Below are 4923 nucleotides of genomic sequence, written 5' to 3'. Positions count from 1 at the left end.
GTATTTTAACACTTTCATTTGGCCAGTTAGGGCACTGTTGGGAGAAAAATGAAAATTTATCCAACCTCAGGGGCAAATTCTCCAGAAGGAGAATACATCCAGGGTTCCCTTAGATATGCAAAGTTTACTACTGGAGAGTCAGACCTGGTGGCCCTCCCTTGCTGAGTGCCTACATTCTGCCCTCCTTTTGATCTTCCCTCCAGCTCCACTTTTACAGAAGTGAAAATGGCTTCCGAGCCTCTGTTGCTTGGCCAAGATCACCCAGCAAATCCCACGTGCTTTCCATCATACTCTCGGAGACTGGAAATGAAGGTAGGAGCTGGGGTGCTCCCTACCCTGCCCCTGTGCCACCAGCTTCTTCCCCAGGCCTCCCACTGTCTACAGAGGAGGGGCTGCAGCTACAGCCCCCTTAACACACCTTCCCAACGGCCCAGCTCCAGGGATGAGAAAGCAGCAGTAAGGATTCTAATTTCCTCCCCACACAAGAAACTACACTAAATCCCCATGAGCTCCAAGACAAGGCAGGAGCTATAATGTGTTAAGTGTCTGTCTCGACCCCCTCTTGTTATGGAATGAATTACACCTTGAGAATTGACATATGCCCTCCTGCTCTGGGTCTCTTAAAGTATATCTATGTCCTATATGTTTACTATATGCCAGGCACTGTGTTATACATGTTAAAGGCATTATCTCTACGAGCTAGGACTACAAGGTCACTGAGGCTCTCAGAAACTAAAACATTAAGTCCAGAGTCACACAGCTAAGATTCAACCAATGTCTATTGGCCCTCTTTATCTATTACCCATCTACCTCCACATGCATGCCTAGCAGCTCTGGTAGAACCAAGCAAAATCTCGGTAATCTGAGCATTTATAAGATCACCTCTTTCAAATATACATGTTTTGTTTGCACAACCAAGTACAACTAAGAGAGGAGAGGTTTTCACGTTAACTTGGAGACCCTGTCTTCCTTCACACTACTAGAGATCTAATATGAGTTATCCCAAAGTACCTCTGCCTTCGCTTTTACCTTACATGGAAGACATGTGAAGTTTCTGATATAAGAAATGGCTCCTGCATTTAGGTACTTATAGTTGAGAAAGACAATATGTACAATAAATGAAGAAAGAATTTGCATGCGATAAAAACAAAAATTTACCAAATGATATAGACAAAAGATATAGTCCAGTGGAGGCTACTAGATTCAATAGCAAACAGACAACTGCAAGAGAAATACCAACCAGACAGTCACAGTAGCTCTGAGATGAATCGCCTTACATCCTCTCCCCATCCCCTGCAGCTGAAATAAAGAAATTGGAGGTCAAGGTTTTCTGCCTGCCCCATCAGTTCTCCACCTGAGGAAGCACCGCCGGGCTGCAGTTTGGGGAAATCATACATACAGGGAGAATGACTTAAGCAGTTCTGGGAGTCGTCCCACTCAGTTTTGCCGCTCTAACAGATTCATGGGTTTGCCCCCATAACCCTCACCACCTGGTGTTCATGCCCTTGTGTGACCTCCTCCCCTTGAGTGTGGGTTGAGCCTATGAATCCCTTCTAACCAATAGGATATATAATAAAGGTGATGGGATGTGTGTGATTATATGTACACAATTACATGCTCATATAAGATTGTAGTGCCTGTCTTGCTGGAGTCTCCCTTGCTGGCTATGAGAAACCTAAGTGGTCATGATGGGGAACCCCACATAGCAAGAAACTGTAGACAGCCTCTTGGAGCTGAGGGCGGTCTGCAGCCAACAACAAGCAAGCAACCGAAATCCTCAGCCCTACCTAGATTTGCAAGGAACTGAATTCTAACAACCTGAGTGAGCTTGCAAGTAGATCTTCCTTCAGTCAGACCTTAGATGAGACTGCAACCCTGACACCTGATTACAGCCCGATAAGATCTTAAGCATAGAGTCTAAGCTCTCCCTAGACTCCTGACTCATAGGAACTGTGACGTAATAAATTTGTGTTGTTTTAAGATGCTAAGTTTGTGGTAATACTGTTATGCAGAAATAGAGAACTAATATAACCACTGTTCTATAGTGATATAGTTATCACTAGTAGGACAACTAATAACCCTCTAATACTCCTGTCTTCTTCCATTTTGCCTTATTATTGTTCATTGGTTTTATTGTCATTCAGAGACACAAACATCATAGGGACATGGTGGTCCCAAAGGCTGTCATGGGAGAAACACTGTCCATTTTTAAAGCTAGAAGCAACTTGAAAGTTGTCGAGTAGTAGCACAGTAGAGTACAAAGTTATCTGCCCAGCATGCAATTTCTTTTTTCAAACTGCCTTCTGATTTCCTCTTAAGGAATTACTGGATGGAACCCAGTGGTCTGTAACTAGGGGACCCCACCCAAATCTATAGCAAAGGTGGGCTTGTCATCCAGGAGGCCTCCTTGGAATTTGATCTTCCATTTCATCCTAGCGATGACCACCTTCTCCCCTCTCTGGTCTCACTGCAAAGGTTTCTGGTTCCCAGCCTCTGCAAAGGCCATGGCACCTGCCCGTGTTCAAACCTGATTTTCAGCCATCCACTGATTCAACAGGCCTTTGCTATCCTTCTAATAAGTTCCTTTTGCTTGAAGTTGCCATTCTGAGCCTGGTAACCAAAAGACTCTTACACTGGGGAACCCAGAGCCAGAGCTCCCCAATTCCCAGACCAACTGGTTCTCTGTTCCCTGGGCCTGGTGAAAACCAGCCAGTGAATAGAAAAAGCCTTAAGAAAGGTTTATCTCACCAGAAAATGCAAGCAACTCACCCACAATCAAGTGAATGCAAAGTGTCATTTTAAATATGTGAAAGGGAAAAGGTTGAAAAAGGGACACGAGGAACCCAGGAAACTGGAGCGATAGAATTTGATGGAAAAAAATTTTAACCCAGCTTTAAAATAAATTCCCTCAGCTTTGTCCTTTTGAAGTGATTAGCGTTTCTGTAGATAAAGGATAAAGAAATTTCCAAAACTTAAGCTGATAAGCTGTCTGGGCAATACTATTATTAATGATAGAAAATATTGTGGGTTGACTGCAGATTCTTTACAGTATTTATCACAACCTGGTAGTGTTCAGATCTTGAGGGACTAAAATAAGAGGTAAGCTAGAGGAAAAAGTGTCATTATTGGAGGTTAAAAAAGATGTTATTTAACTTTTAAAGTGGTTTTACGTCTCATTTCCTATTCGAGTGCATTCAAGTCGATTACTTGCTTGGTCCGATCAGGAACTAAATGCAGACTTGTCATGAATGTAAATATTTTGTAAAAAAACATAGGTAGGGAGTGTATTATCAGTGCCCTTCAACAGTCAAGTAATTAACTGCATTTTTGAAAGGATACAAGAGAATCTTCCATATTCCATGAGTTAGGCTCAGAGTCTGATTTGCCCAGTATATACTGAATTTTATTTTAAAAATATTTGTTTAGTTTTCAACCCCTTGCTCAGCACCATGTTATGCAAACTAATGCCTATTATCCTACTTTGGATGATAAAAGATTCTCTTCGTGTGACTATTCTAGAAGTTTATCTTGAATGAAAACATTTTTATTTTAGTTACTATTGATTAAAATTCTTTCTAAAATAATAAAATAGCTCCTTAGATTCCTAAATAGAGTACTTTGAATATAATTTAATGTTTTCTTCATGTTTAAGAAACTCATGAGCACTATCGCTTTATTAAATCCAAATTCAACAAATACTTTAGGCCATCTATGATACTGCCTGTAGGAGCTATTAAATGGGTAGATCTATGTCCTTCTAAAATGAATGGCTCCAGAATATTATGCTTTTCAAGTTCCGTTTTTGTGGTTCCCAACTTTCCTCTTCCTTCTACTCTCATGATTAATCTAACCTAGGAAAGCTAAAGGATTTCAGAGGAACTGATGTCATCACTTTCACTTTTATAAACCATTCTGAGTCAATAGATTTCTAACTAGTTAAGGAGTGCTGTTTCTCTCCTGTGGGGTAAAAACTATGGGCTTCATCTCAGGTGTTTCCTTTGCCAATCAGAGTGGTCTTTCTCACTGTCCACACAAATCCAAACCTGTTTCTAGTGGGAATCTGCGACCGTGATGGAAGGCCAGAAATGCTGAATATAAATTATAATACCTGTATTCATCATTGAAATCTAACACTTAGACAATTAAGGCAGTTCTACCTGGAAATATTCTGAGAAACAGGACATGTTTTAGATCTATTAAGAGAAAAAGATAAGATTTGAGAGATGAAAAGAATAATCTTTATTGAGCATCTACTAATATACCTACTTCGAAACAATATTATGAGGTGGGTACTATTGGCCCTGTTTTACAGATGAGAATGCTAATTCCAGAAAGCGTAAGGAACATGTCCCAGTAACACGGTGTGTAAACAAGCAAGTACTTGCAGATGCACCTGATGACAAAGCCCGTGCTGATTCCAGAACACCATACTCCTGAGCTCCATCACACTAAAGCTATCACATGTTTTCAGACTGTGATGAAACAGGCTGATTCCAGATTGTTCATGACAAATGAGAACAAGGCTTCAGGAGCATTACTCCTAAGGTGTGACAGCTATTTCTAGATCAGATCCTCTACCTATAGTGATTTATACTGTGTCAAGTTGTTTAAACCAGAACAAAGTTTCGCCAAAAAAAAAAAAAAAAAAAAAAAAAAAATCCTTTATGTTATAGTTGTGTTTTGGGTTAGCCAAAAGAGGAATATTCAGACTGACTGGGTGGTGACCACTCTGATTCTCCAACTCACCCTTTAAACTTTCACTTTCTCACCTCCTCCTACAATTGTGCAAGGTCTAATTCCTGTTAGAAATCCCTTATTCATAATTAATCATGGTTCTGTTTCCCTAATTAATCTTTGACTATATAATCCCATGTGGTCCTTTTGAGAGGAAATGGGGTGGGGGGAGTTCCAGAGATGGCCAGG

The sequence above is a fragment of the Pteropus vampyrus genome, unplaced genomic scaffold (assembly GCF_000151845.1).
Source record: "Pteropus vampyrus isolate Shadow unplaced genomic scaffold, Pvam_2.0 Scaffold321, whole genome shotgun sequence".
Taxonomy (NCBI): domain Eukaryota; kingdom Metazoa; phylum Chordata; class Mammalia; order Chiroptera; family Pteropodidae; genus Pteropus; species Pteropus vampyrus.
The sequence above is the reverse complement of the archived record's forward strand: the minus strand, read 5'-3'. Positions refer to the sequence as shown.